Source organism: Micromys minutus (genome assembly GCF_963924665.1).
Source record: "Micromys minutus genome assembly, chromosome: 12".
NCBI lineage: Eukaryota > Metazoa > Chordata > Mammalia > Rodentia > Muridae > Micromys > Micromys minutus.
In genome coordinates this window covers 9,334,870-9,350,531 of record NC_137981.1, presented here as the reverse complement: position 1 = coordinate 9,350,531, position 15,662 = coordinate 9,334,870, and positions in this window count along the sequence as shown.

Sequence of the window (15,662 nt, the reverse complement as noted above, 5' to 3'; positions counted from 1 at the left end):
TAAGAACGAGTGATGGCCCTTTGCACAAACCTGTTGTCCGTTCCCAGGCTACCCCATCTTTATTTTTCACTCCCCCAGCCTTACTGGAAGCCATCAATGCCCCTCTTATTCCAGCTTCCCCAAGAACAGCCCCAACTCAACCACATGGAGATGTAAATATTGCCCAAGGGGCCTCTGTTTGCTAGGAGGCCTGGGAAAATACTCGATCTTTCTTTACTGGAGAAATTGTGTACTTTTTCAAGAAAGTAAGACTCCTTGGTTAAAAGGACTGATGATTGAAATTTATATTTTTAAGCCACCAAGACAATTTTCTGGGCAAACTTAAGTTTTGAAAATCAGTACAAAGATAGGCAAGCACAAATGTGCACACACCGTGTTTCATTAGTTTCTCAGATGCTGAAAGGGTGAGGCTAGCCACAGAGAGCGAAGGGGACAAAGGACAGCCAAGTAAAGCGAAGGCTGTGTCATTTCTCTTGAGCTAGTTTCTTGGAGGGACTTGAGCTCCTACAAAAACATTAACGAGCTAACCTGCACTCAACACGAAGGAAAAACATTAACGAGCTAACCTGCACTCAACACGAAGGAAAAATATTAATGAGCTAACCTGCACTCAACGCGAAGGAAGTACGTGCCAAAATGAATTAATTCCTCTGAAAACAATCGTCTGCCTTTTGTGTTCCCTTTTGCTCCCCAGTGTGTGGAGATGGAAGGTGAGCGCTTCGAAGGGTGCTGCTGAGACCACTCAAGAGCCACTCTGATTGGTGGCAGATCTTCACCTCTCTCTCTGTCCCTCCAAACTCAACCCCCAGTCCCATCCCCAGCTCCGCTGCAGCCTTCCCTCCCTGCTTGCCCTTCTCTCACCTCCTGTGGATCCCGTAGACCTCTCCAGCCCTAACAGCTCCCCACACGCACAGCAGGCATTTCCGGGCAAACCCACAGGCCACCCCTGTCAGGGAAGCTGGTGGGTTGACCTCGGATCTTCTGCTCTGCCAGATCCCCCAGTCCCATCCCCCAGCTCTGTAGCAGAACACCTGCTGTGGTCTCTCTTTTTGCCCTCTGACTTCGTCCTCAACGGATCTTCTTCTTCCTTTCAGGCCAGCCAGAGCTATGAGGTGAAATCCTGTCTTTAAAAAGGTGAACAGCACCTGAGGTTGTCCTCTGGCCTACACACACACACACACACACACACACACACACACACACACACACACACGGGTGATTTTTGGGGCATGCAGGGCTGCTGCTGACCTTTGTCCCTAGGTTTTGGGCTTTGGTCCCCAGGCTGCTGGAGCAGCCTAGATTCTGATGGAGTTTGTTTCCTTCCTCTGAGAGCAGCAGAGATTTCTGAATCCTCTTCCACAGCTACCCTTGTTGAGGAAGCTCATAAGCCCCTTCAACTAGATACAATTAACTTTAGGAAGATGTAAGAGGGAGGAGCCAGAGCTTAAAACCATCCTAAACTACACAACGGATTCAAGACCAGCCTGAGATACGTGGCCCTGTCTTTAAAAACAAAAAAAAAAAGAAAGAAAGAAAGGAAAGAAGGAAGGAAGGAAGGAAGAAATGAAAGAAAGAAAGAAAGAAAGAAAAAAAGAAAGAAAGAAAGAAAGAAGAAAGAAAGAAAGAAAGGAAGGAAGGAAGGAAGGAAGGAAGAAAGGAAGGAAGGAAGGAAGAAAGAAAGAAATATTGGCTGGTACTGCCTCAGAGGCTAAAAGCACAGACTGCTCTTCCAGATTCAGTTCCAAGCACCTGCGTAGCAGCTCGAAATGGTCTGCAACTCCTGTTCCAGGAGATATGCTAACTCCTTACCTCCAAGGACATCGGGCATCCACATGGTTCCCAGGCATGCAAGTCAAACAGTCATACACATAAAAATAAATTAATCTTTAAAAAAAAGTGTGTGTGTGTGTGTGTGTGTGTGCCTTATAGGGTTAAAACTGCTAGTTTTTAAAATTTTAAATTTCTGATATTTGAAGCAACTGTGGAAAGGCAAAAAGAACTCAGCCTGGCCTTGAACTCCTGAGCAGATTTCTTCCACCTCCAGAGGGCTGGAATTAGGAGTATGTTCTACCACACCCACATGTGGCTGGGAAACATCTGCTTGTTGAGATGAGATAACCCAAACTAGTCACAGACTTACTATGGGCCCTGAGGATAACCTCTAACTGCTCATCTTTCTGCCGCCATCTTCTGCCTTCCAAGTGCTGGGAAGGCCAGGGAAGGCCATCATACCCAGAGTTTATGGAATCTTAGCATGTAGCCAGTGCTGGGATTCTGTAAACCCACCCTCAGTTACCTGGTAATAGCCAGGTACACTCCAGGGCTCCTGGTAGGCACGCTACTGACATCCCTGTCTAGCAAAGGACTTTGAAGGAAGCCACCTGTCGTGCAGTGTTAGGGTTTCAAGGCTTCTGGTGCTAGTTGCCAAGTGTGTTTTGACACTGGTGTGAGCAGATGTTCTTCTCAGAGCTTGGACACTGGGTACCAGTGATGATCCTGGTGCTTTAGGTGCCCTAACCACAGTCTCTGAAGGAGCACTGCCTGGTGAGCCGCTTAGATGTGATTAGCCAACTTCCTTCCTAATTCAAAACCTAAAGAGGAAGACAACACATCTCTGATTACACGTGGCACATTCTAATTACTCTTCTCCTCACCCTCGCTTAGCAGCCGTTGTTTTTGAGTTTTTGCTTTGTTTATGGGTTGTTTGTTTGGTTGGTTTGGTCATTTCTTTATTTATTGAGGATAAGCACGTCAGGACAGGAGCGCCCCGAAACCACCAGCTTATTAATGTTGTTTTAGGACTAAATGAAGCTATGCAGAAACAAATAAGGAAACGTGCTTATGAGGTGAACCACATACCAAACTAAGCAGGACAAAGGCACAGGCACTGTGAAGGTTATGGATGTTTGGTTGTGCACCAGATGCACGTCTACCTCATCCTCGGCCAAGTTCTTTCCTCTCACTGGTGAGTCTCTTTTTCTCTAGTTGTCAGTGCCGCTGAGGTAAGGGTTTATTCTAATTGTTATTTGACGTGTGTATTCTATACCCCACTGTGGAGATACCTATTTGTTTTACAGTCTTTAAATTAGCAAGGGAATGGCACCGGTGAGACCCTAAGAAATAGAGAAACCCAACGCACGGCAGAACAGCTGCATTTGGCGTCTGCCTCAGTCTCTGTTCTGTCACTGAGAAGAGACGCCTTGACACGGCAACTCTTATGAAAAGGAAGCATTTTGGGGGCAGCCTTACAGTTTCACAGGTTCACAGCATTATCATCACGGTAGGGAGAATGAAAGGATGCAGGTAGACATGGTATTAGAGGTATGTTGAAAGTTCCACATCTGGAATCACAAGCGGCTGGGAGAGAGAGAGAGACACTGGGTCTAGTTTGGGCTTTTGGAACCTCAAAGCTCACCCACAGTGACACATGTCCTTCAACAAAGCCACACCTCTTCCAGCCAGACCACATTTCTAATCCTTCTCAAGCACTATCACCCCTGATGGCTAAGCTTTCAAATAGATGAGCCTACGGAGACCGTTCTTACTCAGGCCGCCATCTTGTCAATGGTCACTTTTGAAAATCTGAGAGAGAGAGAGAGAGAGAGAGAGAGAGAGAGAGAGAGAGAGAAGACAACTTTTGAGGGTCAGTTCTTCCCTGCTATGGATTCCAGGGATGGCGCTCAGATTGGAGGCTTCTCGACTCTGAGCCCTCTCATACCCAGTGCTTCGTGTTTCTCTCATACTGACTTCCTACCGGGACTGCAGTCTGGCTGGTCGGCTGTGCACATCCCCTGCACCCCTCACCAGCTCTTTCACCATGGCCAAATTGCTGAGCTCCTCTGTTTCAGCTTCCCCATCGATGTGTTTAATAGTACCACAGAGTAGTGGGGTTTGTGAGTGTTAGCTGGGTGGTGAATGGGAAACCCATTCTAGGAGAGAATTCTACCACTAAACTAATCCCTGACCACAAAGAATCTCTCTCCTTCCCTCCCTCCCTCCCTCCCTCCCTCCTCCTCCTCCTCCTCCTCCTCCTCCTCCTCTTCCTCCTTCTTCCTCTCTCTCTCTCTCTCTTCTCTCTCTCTCTATCTCTCTCTTCTCTCTCTCTCTCTCTCTCTCTCTCTCTCTCTCTCTCTCTCTCTCTCTCTCTCTCTCTCTCTCTCTCTCTCTCGCTCTCTCTCTCTCTCTCTCTGTCAATGAGCCATTATTCCCCGATGTAATACAGAAGGAGGCACATCCTGTCACCCTTGGCTTGATTGTCTTGCCATAAAACGTAACTGCGATTAAATCATGATTATTTTTTTATGAAACCTTAAATTTATAGGGCATGGGAGGGACAGAGGGCTTACTTCAAGCAGAGCAGTCCAGCAGACCCAGAGCCTTGTGCAACGTGAAGGGCTCACATCTTTTCAATAGGCCAGTGCTACCATCTGAAGAGATGGGACAGGGTCAGCAGAGGCAGAGCAGATGGAACGCCGCCCCAGGTGAGGCACAGTATGAATGAGACGGAGCAGGCAAAGGGCGGTGCCTGGCCTGTCGGCTGAGGATGCTTGTTTGCACCTCTACGAAGATTATGCAGCTGAGCAGGATAGTAAGAAAGACAAAGGAAATATGGGTAGTTTTGTCAGATGTGAGGATAGTGTGTGGGTGGTTTGTTTGTTATGAAGAATCACCTTGAGAAATTTAAGGACAAGTTGTCTTGGTGTCTGTAATTTAATTTTTAAAGAGATTTTTAAAAATTTAAATTATGTGGAAGTGCTCCTGGATACAGGCATCATTTGAGGCCAGAAGAGGCTGCCAGATGCCCTGGAGTTATCGACAGCTATGAAGTGTAAAATGTGAGTGCTGAAAACCAAACTCAGGTCCTCTGCATGTTCATCCGCTAATCCCTGAGCCACCTCGCCAGCTGCTCAAGATTTTTCTCTCCTCCTCCTCTTGCTCTCGTGTGTGTGTGTGTGTGTGTGTGTGTGTGTGTGTGTGTGTGTGTGTGTGTGTGTGTGTGATTTTTCAAGACAGGGTTGCTCTGTATATCTCTGGCTGTCCTGAAACTTGCTCTGTATACCTTGTTAACCTCTATGTAACTCACAGAGATCCACCTGCCTCTGCCTCTGCCTCCCTCTGCCTCTGCCTCTGCTTCTGCCTCTGCTTCTGCCTCTGCCTCTGCCTCCCTCTGCTTCTGCCTCTGCCTCTGCCTCCCTCTGCCTCTGCCTCTGCCTCTGCCTCTCCTCTGCCTCTGCTTCTGCCTCTGCTTCTGCCTCTGCCTCTGCCTCTGCCTCTGCCTCCCTCTGCCTCTGCCTCTGCCTCTGCCTCTCCTCTGCCTCTGCTTCTGCCTCTGCCTCTGCCTCTGCCTCTGCCTCTGCCTCTGCCTCTGCCTCTGCCTCTGCCTCTGCCTCTGCCTCTCCTCTGCCTCTGCCTCTGCCTCTGCCTCTGCCTCTGCCTCTGCCTCTGCCTCCCTCTGCCTCTGCTTCTGCTTCTGCCTCTCCTCTGCCTCTGCCTCTGCCTCTGCCTCTGCCTCTGCCCCTGCCTCTGCTTCTGCCTCTCCTCTGCCTCTGCCTCTGCCTCTGCCCCTGCCTCCCTCTGCCTCTGCCTCTGGAGGGCTGAGATAAAAGGCATGCACTGCCACCACACAGCTATGAAATTTACCTTTAAATGACAGTTACATTTGAAAAATAAAGGAGCAACAACAAAATAGCATCTATGTCCGTGCTGAGGCCAGGCATGCTTGCACTATGCTTTGTAACTCCTAAATGAGTATTTGGGAAATTTTCTTATGAAAGGTAGACAGGCATTTTCCTCAGAGCACAGTGGCTGTGAGCAAGGTTGGGGCTAGCACACTGTCTTCTCAGGTGGGTATGGGCTAGCACACTGTCAGGTGGGTATGGGCTAGCACACTGTATTCTCAGGTGGGTATGGGCTGACACACTGTATTCTCAGGTGAGTATGGGCTAGCACACTGTATTCTCAGGTGAGTATGGGCTAGCACACTGTATTCTCAGGTGAGTATGGGCTAGCACACTGTATTCTCAGGTGAGTATGGGCTAGCACACTGTCTTCTCAGGTGAGTATGGGCTAGCACACTGTCTTCTCAGGTGGGTATGGGCTAGCACACTGTATTCTCAGGTGGGTATGGGCTAGCACACTGTATTCTCAGGTGGGTATGGGCTGACACACTGTATTCTCAGGTGAGTATGGGCTAGCACACTGTATTCTCAGGTGAGTATGGGCTAGCACACTGTCTTCTCAGGTGAGTATGAGCTAACACACTGTATTCTCAGGTGGGTATGGGCTAGCACACTGTATTCTCAGTGGTATTACCCCAGTCTGAACGTCTGCTAGAGACTAGCTGTGCCTTCTGCATCTTACACAATTAAATTATTTTGTGTCCAATGGCTGTGGTGGCTCAAGCCTTTAATCCCAGCACTCAGGAGGCAGAGGCAGACAGATCTCTGAATTGAGACCAGCCTAATATACAAAATGAATTCCAGAACAGCCAAGGCTATGTAAAGAAACCCCGTCTCTAAAAAGAAAAGAAAACTTTTTTTCCTGTGTCATTGCATGAAGAGGGACACAGAGTCCATGTTTAATGGAGGAAAATACCCTCAACCCTCAGAGAGAAGCTTTTCAGTCACGTTTATGGAAGATGAAACCTAAGCTGTCTAACGTGGGTCAGTATCGCGTTTAGATCTGTAAAGAATGGTGGGGTCAGTGTCGCTGTCTGTAAATTCCCAGTGTAGAGACACAAACCATTGCACTGCACTCTGCAGCTCTGATAACACGTTTGCAATGAAAACACTACAGCCAGAAGTCTGTATACGTATTTATGTGTCAGTTGCTAGAAGGCCTTGCAGCCTAGGCTGGGCTTGAACTTGTGATGCTTCTGCTTCAGCCTCCCAAGTATCAAGATCACGGCAGCGCGAGGGCTACAGAACAAGTTCCAGAATATCCAGGCTGTGCAGAGAAACGTTGTCTCAGAAAAGGGAAAAAAGGGAGTTGTTTTGTGTGTTACCAAGTTTTGTTCTGTTTTGTTTTAAGATATGGTCTTGGTACATAGCTTGGCTCTTTCTGCGTAATCCAACAATCTTGTCTCAGCCTCTCAAGCTCTGGGATCGTAGGTGTGTGCCATCATGCCTGCCTGCCATCCTCCCTCCCTCCCTCCCTCCCTCCCTCCCTCCCTCCCTCCCTCCTTCCCTCTCCTTTTTCTTCCTTCCTTCCTTCCTTCCTTCCTTCCTTCCTTTCTTTCCTTCCTTCCTGCCTCCTTTTCTTTGTCCTTCCCTCTCCCTTTTTCCTTCCTCCCTTTTTCCCTCCTTTTTTCTCTATCTCCCTCTCTTCCTTTTTTCTCTCTTTCTCCTCCCTTCCTTCCTGTGTAGACAAAGTTTTCCTATGTATCCATGGATGTCCTGAAACACCCTTTGCAGACACCGCTGACCTAAAACTTTCCATAAAGTTCCTGCCTTTGCTACACAAATGCTGGGGTTCTAGGCATGAGCCACCACACCTGACTTTTCTTTCTCTGTGTGTGTGTTTATTTAAAGGCCAGTTGATGGTTTGGTTAAGACTGATCCACGGACAGGAGTATAGCTGGGGTGTGGGAGTGGGTGGGTGGGAGGGGAGCATGGGTGGGGGAAGCTGTAAAGCCTGAAGTACTAACTCTGAGGCCTACAGTAACCTGCAAGCAAGAATAGCTGAGGATAGCGGATACACTCACCTCCAACTTCATAGAATCTTTATTTTACTTCCAAGCCAAGTTCACAGGAAATCACAAGTTTCCATTTCATTCTCTAACGGCTTCCAAGAATAACATCTCGAGTATTCACCCCTATAGGCCACCCTGCCACTGTAAGGGTTTATTTTAGGCTGGGACATGAGGAGAGCTAAGTAAACTCTCAGTGTTGTAACATAAATTTCAGTGTAGAAAAGATCCCTCTGATCGGTCCCCTAGCTGGGCCAAGGACTCCACGGTGCCACGTGGTGCCAACACAGGCCAGAGCTGAGGCAGACTGCAGATTAGTTATCAAACAGAAATCTTTCCCTCACATGGGGGGAAATCTGTTGTCAAAACAAAGCAGTGGCTCTAAGCTCCTCAAATCAGTAAAAATGTAGAATCCAAAGGAGACCATTCCAGGGCTGGAGAGGTGGCTCAGAGGTTAAGAGCACTGACTGCTCTTCCAGGGGTCCTGAGTTCAATTCCCAGCAACTACATGGTGGCTCACAACCATCGGTAATGAGATCTAATGCCCTCTTCTGGTGTGTCTGAAGACAGCTACAGTGTACTTATGTATAATAAATAATGTTTAAAAGAAAGTGTTAGGGTGCAATATTTGGTAGGCTCTTGGTCTATGCCAGGTTCAATGCCAGGTGTCCAACCAAGCCTTTCATACCACAGATAATTCAAATTTAACAAAACACCTTTAGAAATTGGTTGTAGTGCTGTAGCAAAAGAAAGTTCAGTGAACTAAAACACTGACCTGAACATGGGCAGCCAGGAAGACCCAAAAAGCTATGGTAATTCTGGCCCTGTGTTCTCTTGGCCTCCCTGAGCTGCCTACCTCTGAAAGATGGCGGGGTGAGCAGGGGGGAAGGTAATAAGGGCGCCTTCCACACTCAGCACCTGACCTGTGGGAAGCTAGCCGCAAAAGCCAGTGTTCATACCCACGGTTTCTATTCCACGGAGATGAAAGACAACTTCTGAAGATGAGCTAAAGCCAAGGCTGAGAAAGGGGACTTCAGTGTCTATCCCCTTGACCAAGACAGGCAATGCTGCCCATACCTCTGTGAGATATAAGGTGTGTCTAGTAACTTAAGTTTGTGTACATACATACATATGTGTATATTTGCATGAGTGTGAACAAGGGTGTGTATGTATATACATGTATATAGTCTTGTACATGTGTGTGACTAAGTACATACGCATTTGTGTGCACACACATTGTGTGATGAGCCTATGCCCAGCCTAGTGCCCAGGCTAGGGGATGTCAGCTCTGGGAGACAGTCCACCTGGAACAGCTCAACTTCCTTGCAGCATAGAGATCACCTGCTGCTTATACAGTCTCTGACCAATACATCCAAGGTATAGAGGTCTGGATTCCCCAAGTCCCTGGAATCCTTTTTGGTTCCCCTAGAGGAAGGTGTGTTCTTTCTGCGCTCCCAGCTTTTGGTCTGTCTGCAGAATTCGGTGCTTCCGGTTCAGAACTCAGACACTCTGACATCAAGGCTGGGGCTTCTTTTTATGCTGGGGATCCCTGGAGTCACCCCTGCCTGCCGTCTTCCCCCAGGGAACAGCAGCAAGCACGCTATGAACTCCTTGTCAACTGTCTGACAGTGAAGTCATTTCTGTGTGAATCAAAGATGGGGAACTGAAGACACAATGGTACTGAGACAAGACTCTCATTCTCTATCTTCATCTTCATGTTGATGGATCAGTTACATTTTTAGATAGGGTCACTCTGTAAGCCAGGCCAGTCTTAAGACTACCATGTGATCCAGGCTGGTCTTGAACTCATGATCCTCCTGCTTTTGCTTCCCTACAGCTAAGATCATAGGTTTCCATCATCATGTGTGACCCTCATTCAATTCTTACTACTACTGAGTTCCGAACCAGTCCCTCAGCAGGTAAGCTCTCTGCCATCTTGGAACCTGATTTCCAGAACTTCTGGATCAAATAGTGATCAATTAAGACAATATAGAGCTTTTGGAATCCTAAGCGGCTCCCCTGAGTCAAAGTTCCTCAATGGCTTCCTCCTGGTCCTTCCTTCCTGGATTTTTCTTTTTTTTTTCTTTTTAAATTAAAATTATTTTATTGACAGATTTATACATGTACACAATGAGTTTCTTCCCACTGAATCCTCTTTTTTCTAACAGTTCCTCTTGCTACGTTCGTGTTGTGTGTGTGTGTGACCACCGAGTGTTAATGGGCCTGCTAGTTAAAGTGTGAGAGCTAACTTACTGGAGCTCAGGCACTTAACCACACTCATGCCACTGAACAAAGTGCTACCCTTTCCCTCAGCCACCAAAAAGGATCAAAGCTCCGTCAGGATGCAGCGTGGGCTCACGGCCTTCCATGCTGAAGTGTGGAAAGCACTCTTGTGAGGGCCTGGTGCCAGTTCCGGGGTTCGTGAGCACACTGGCTCTGCCATGAGCAGAAGACACTGTTTCACAGCACACCCCAACTTCTCTGACTCTGTTTTTGCTTCCATGATGTTCCCTAAGCTTTTTGGGTGAAGAGTTATGTAGAATGATATTTAGATCCTGGCCCTCCACAGACTTATTTTGTGACTTTAACCAGTTGTGTGTCTTTGAATTAATTACTGTCTCTGCAAAACAGATGCATCTCCAAGTAAGTCTAAAAGATATACTCTCTATGGCTATGAGACAAATGTATACATAGAAAAGAAAGTTTGGGGCTGGAGAGGTGGCTCAGTGGTTAAGGGCACAGTCTGCTCTTCCAGAAGTCCCTGAGTTCAATTCCCAGCAACCAAATGGTGGCTCACAACCATCTGTGATGGGATCTGATGCCCTCTTCAGGTGTGTCTGAAGACAGCGACAGTGTACCCACATGTGTGACATAAATAAATCTTTGAGGAAAAACATGAAAAGAGAAAAGAAAGTTTGGTACTAGTAGTGGATCCTCTTAAGGCCTATGATCTTTCCCAACTTGAACACTTGGCAAGGTTTACAGTACCAAGCGTGGGTTTCTTCCCCTGGAGCAGGACGCAGATCTAATGAGAATGTCCTTGGCTACCCACTACTACATACTGAGCACATCTTTCCAGGCTGGGAGTTATGGTATCTCACAGTGTACCTAGCTGGGTACCACTCATGTCTGCCCGCCTCCAAAAACCTATGGTACACCCCCTGGCACTGTGAAAACCGACCATCAAGAAGGCTTCCGGTCAGCACCAGCTTGATTTACCTATTTTCTGTGACCAAAATAAGTGGTGTGTTCAGCACGAAGGCCTTACCGTCAAGTTCTGCTGGGCAGCCGCCGGCGATAGGAATGGCTTTATTGTTTGGGAACACTCTGGAAACTCCCCTAACAACTCCAAATGACCTGCTGTCGGGATTTTGTTCGCTCAACTACAGCTTCTGGAGAAAGCATTATCCCCTCCGTAGGGCATTACCATTCAAACATATTTTAAATTATACTTTTTAGTAAGCTTATAATAGAGGAGGTTTGAACATGTCTTTAGTGCCTCTCCCCAACCCCTCTCCTGCTCTGCCCTCCTATTCCCTTCCCACTTACAGCCTCCTCTGCGGGGCTCTCCTTTCATACCGTTTATGGACGTCTGTCCTTCCTCCCCACTCCAATGTCCTTTCCTAGCATCTTGTCTCCATGGGAACTCCAGATTGAACACATAAGCCTGAAGATTCAAAACTAGTATGTACATGTGAGAGGGAACATGGAGCATTTGTCTTCCCGGTCTGTGTTACCTCACTCCGAGTAACTCCTCACAAGCCCATAAATGCAGCTGCACATTTTATGACTTAGTTTTTTTGCAGATGAATAACCACTCATCAGCTGAGGGACATCTAGGCGGACTCCGTTTCCTGGCTATTGTGAAGACAGTAATAGTAAGTATGAATGAGGAGGCGTCTGTCGGTAGGATGCACGCCTTTACATAGCCGTCCAGGAGAGGGATGGCTGAGCCATAGGCAACTCCGCTCCACAGTGGCTGAGCCGGTTTTCACCACCGTCAACACAGTCCTCCATCCTCAGTGGCATTTGTTGTCCTTTCTTGCCTTAACCATTGGCCATTTTGCGCTCGCTGGTGTAGTTTTAACCTGCACTGGTCTGACGGCTAAGGCTATAGAACACTGGTTAAAATATCTCAGTGTTTCTCATTTCTTCAAGAACACTTTGTTCAGTTGCATAGTCCGTTCTCTAGAGCTGGGCTATCTGCTTTCCATATGTTTTTTAAAGGTCTTTGTATATTCTGGGCACTAGCCCTCTGTCAATAGAAACTGACAAAGCCTTGCTCCCGCTCTCTAGGCTGCCTCCTCACTCAGGTAAGGCATCTTTGGGAATCTTAGCGTGATGTCCACCATGCCATTGATGAGTGGTTTAAGTAAAACTGCTTTCAGAGATTTCAGGTGTTGGAAATGAGAAACGTGAAACCACAGACATCGAAAGGTTTTATATGCCCCAATTCCTGTATTGCCTATTTTTTTTTTAAATATCTTACAACAAAATAATAGGTACATGTTTCTGATTTTTTTTTTTTAGGTTTTCTTTGCAATGCAAAAGCCTTTTAATTTCCCAGGTCGTACTTTTTGATTTTGATCTTATTTCCACATTACCAGGCTCCTATTCAGAGTGTCTTTCCCTGTGTCCTGTGTCCCGGTGAGTGCTCCCCACCTCCCTCTGTCCTGTGTCCCAGTGAGTGCTCCCCGCCTTCCTCTGTCCTGTGTGCTCCCCACCTCCCTCTGTCCTGTGTCCTCCCCACCTCCCTGTGTCCCGGTGAGTGCTCCCCACCTCCCTCTGTCCTGAGTGCTCCCCGCCTCCCTGAGTCCTGTGTCCCAGTGAGTGCTCCCCACCTCCCTCTGTCCTGAGTGCTCCCCACCTCCCTCTGTAAGGTCTGGTCTACTACAGAGAGAAGGATTCCTTTTCATTCTTCTACATCGAGATAGCAGTTTCCCAGCATTGTTTGTTGACAGTGCTGTCTTTTCCCCCCAATGAGTATTTTTGGCATCTTTGGGGAGTGTGGTTTATATCTAGGTCTTATTCAGTGTTTCAGCCTCTGTGCCAATACCATGATGCCTTCCTACGATGACTCAGCAGGGCAACCTGACAGCGGAGCTGGTGAAGCCTCCAGTAAGGTGTTTTATAATCCATGCAGGGTTGTTTTGGATATCTGGAACCTTTCATGCCTCCATATGAATTTTAAGATTTTTCTTTTCAATTTCTATGAAGAATTTCGTCTGCATTTGGATGGGAAAAATCTCGCTGAGCTTATAGCTTATTTTTGATATAATAACTATTTTCACAACATTAATACTACCAATGCATGTGCGTGGGAGGTCTCTCCATCTTCTGGTGTCCTCTTTGGTTTCTTCCTTCATGACTTTAAAGTTTTCTTATTTATTTATTTATAGGGAAGATCTTGTGTATGTAGACTGGCCTCAGACTTCGTATGTAGCTAAGGATGACCTGAAAATATTGGTTCTTCTGTCTCCTGCATGTTGCATAACAGTCATGTGCTTCCTGCTATACCTGCTTTATGCAGTTCAGAGGGTCAAGTAAGGAAAAGGGAGAAGTCAAATGAATTTTACAAAGATTTATATGCCCTATACCAATATTTACAAATTTGTGATATTTGGATACACACCTCTGCACCCGTGTGAACATGGGCATACGGGCATACACACATACACACACACACACACACACACACACACACACACACACGTCTTAAACATTTGGGAAGGTCGATGCTATCATGCCTCTTTCCCCTTTAAGATTTTAGTGTGCATTTCCTAAAAACAAAACAAAAATCCTCAGTAGATTATCTACCCCAGGAAATTAAATATTGATACAGCACTTTAATCTAACTTCATACTCTAATGCTTCTAATTGGCCTAATTCTGTTTGTGCTTCCCATCCATCACAGGCTCTGGTTCTGGGTCACATGTCACAGTTAGTGCCCTTGTCTGTCTAGACTCTCGAAGTCTAGAACCTTAATTTTTCACTGTCTTTCATACCAGCGACAATTTTTGGCAGGTAAGGGCTCCTTTCTTTCTCTGTTTTTTCTGTTGTTGAGACAGAGTCTCCTGTCTGGAGGCAACACTGGCCTGAAGCTGCCTGTGTAGCAAAGGAAAATCTGAACTCCTGATTTCAACTGCCTCAGCCTCCTAAGTGCTCGGATCACAGGCATACAGTATCATAGTTGCTCTGTACGCTAATTACCAGAGAACGATGTGAAGAAATCGGCTTTTTCCTCCCATGATGTGGGTCCTAATGGCTGACCTCAGGTCACCAGGTTTGGCAGCAGGCACCTTTGCCCTCTGACCCATCACCACTAGCTCTTCTGTGTGTCTAAAAAAAAAAAAGAAAAGAAAAGAAACTCTTTTAAAATAATTTTACAATGTAAATGTATATATAACTTAAAGTGTTTATTTACTTACAAATAAGGGCTGGCTTTTTAGCCCAAACTGTCCTTGACTTTACTTTGTAGCCAACATTGAACCTATGATGCTCCTGCCTCATCTCCTATACGCTGTAATTGGAGGCATACACTACTGGCTTTTTTGTTTTTGAAGAGATAAAGTTTCGGTTAGGGGTGACAGCCTGTGGTCCTAGCACCCTGAAATGCTAAAGGCAAAAGGATCAGAACTTCAAGGTTACTTGCAGTTGCACTGAAAGTTGAAGGCTAGCCTGGGATACATGAAGTGTTGTCTCCAAATAGTGATGACAAAATACTGGTACCTCTGCTGTTAACTGTTTCTGTCCTGTGCAGTTACTGCAACAGCAACAACGTGGACACGGGGCTGAGTGGGTAGGAACACTCGTCACTTCTACAGAGGACCTCCAAGAACCCCTTTGGGGTGACTCACAACAGCCCCTATCTCCAGCTCCAGCATGTTTGCCGATTGTTTCTGGCCTTTGTGGGCACCTGTCTTAAGTACACATAACCACATATAAACATATACATAAGTAAAAATAAAAATCTTTAAAAAAAATTGTAGGATTTCAAAACTGGACCCAAAAATCTGCTGACAGATTTGCCACACCATAGAAACAGCACAGAGGGCTCAGAGGGTCAGGATGGCTGCCACCACGATGGCTTGAGACCCCCGCTACCCACACAGTGAAAGGAGAAGTCCAACTCTTCAAAGCTGTCCTCTGACCTTTATACGCATGCTGTGGTACATATGCCCCCCACCACATGCATGTATAATAAATAAAGAGAAGGAAATGATTTTAAGGAACATCATAAAACTCTGTGGAGAAGGGAAATAGTCTCACTCTGCAGCCCGAGCTGCCCTGAGATTTCACACAATCCTGTCCGAGCATCCTGAATGAAATTAGTCTTCTCTGATTCTGTTTAATTTCCCCAATTTTCAGTAAGCTGAAAAAGTGCTAAATTAAGGTGGGGATATCAGAGACTCACAAACTCAACTGCTCTAACTAATTATATTCTGATATAATCTACCTTGATGAAGATGCCTAATTTAACCAAGTATGCCTTTCAGAGAGCCCTTAGGAGGCAGAGGCAGGCAGATCTCTGTGAATTTAATTAAGATTAGCCTGGGATACATAACAACGTTCAGGTTACCCAGGGCTACATAGAGTCTCTCTCTCTCTCTCTCTCTCTCTCTCTCTCTCTCCCTCCCTCCCTCCCTCTCTCCCTCCCTCCCTCCCTCCCTCCCTCTCCCTCCCTCTCTCCCTCCCTCCCTTCCTCCCTCTCCCTCCCTCTCTCTCTCTATCCCTCCCTCCCTCCCTCCTCCCCTCTCTCTCCCTCCCTCCCTATCCCCCCTCCCTTCTCTTCCCCCTCCTCTCCCCTCCCCTCTCCCCATCTCCTTCCTCCTCTGCCCCATATGAATGAAGCCTAGTTACTTTAGAAAGCTCCTCCAAAGGAAAAGCGCTGAATTTTATGTTGAGAAGATAGTTCCTGCTCACCTTCAGACAGTAAATATGCCTTTTGCTCTTGCCTGAGCAATCACAACCCTTA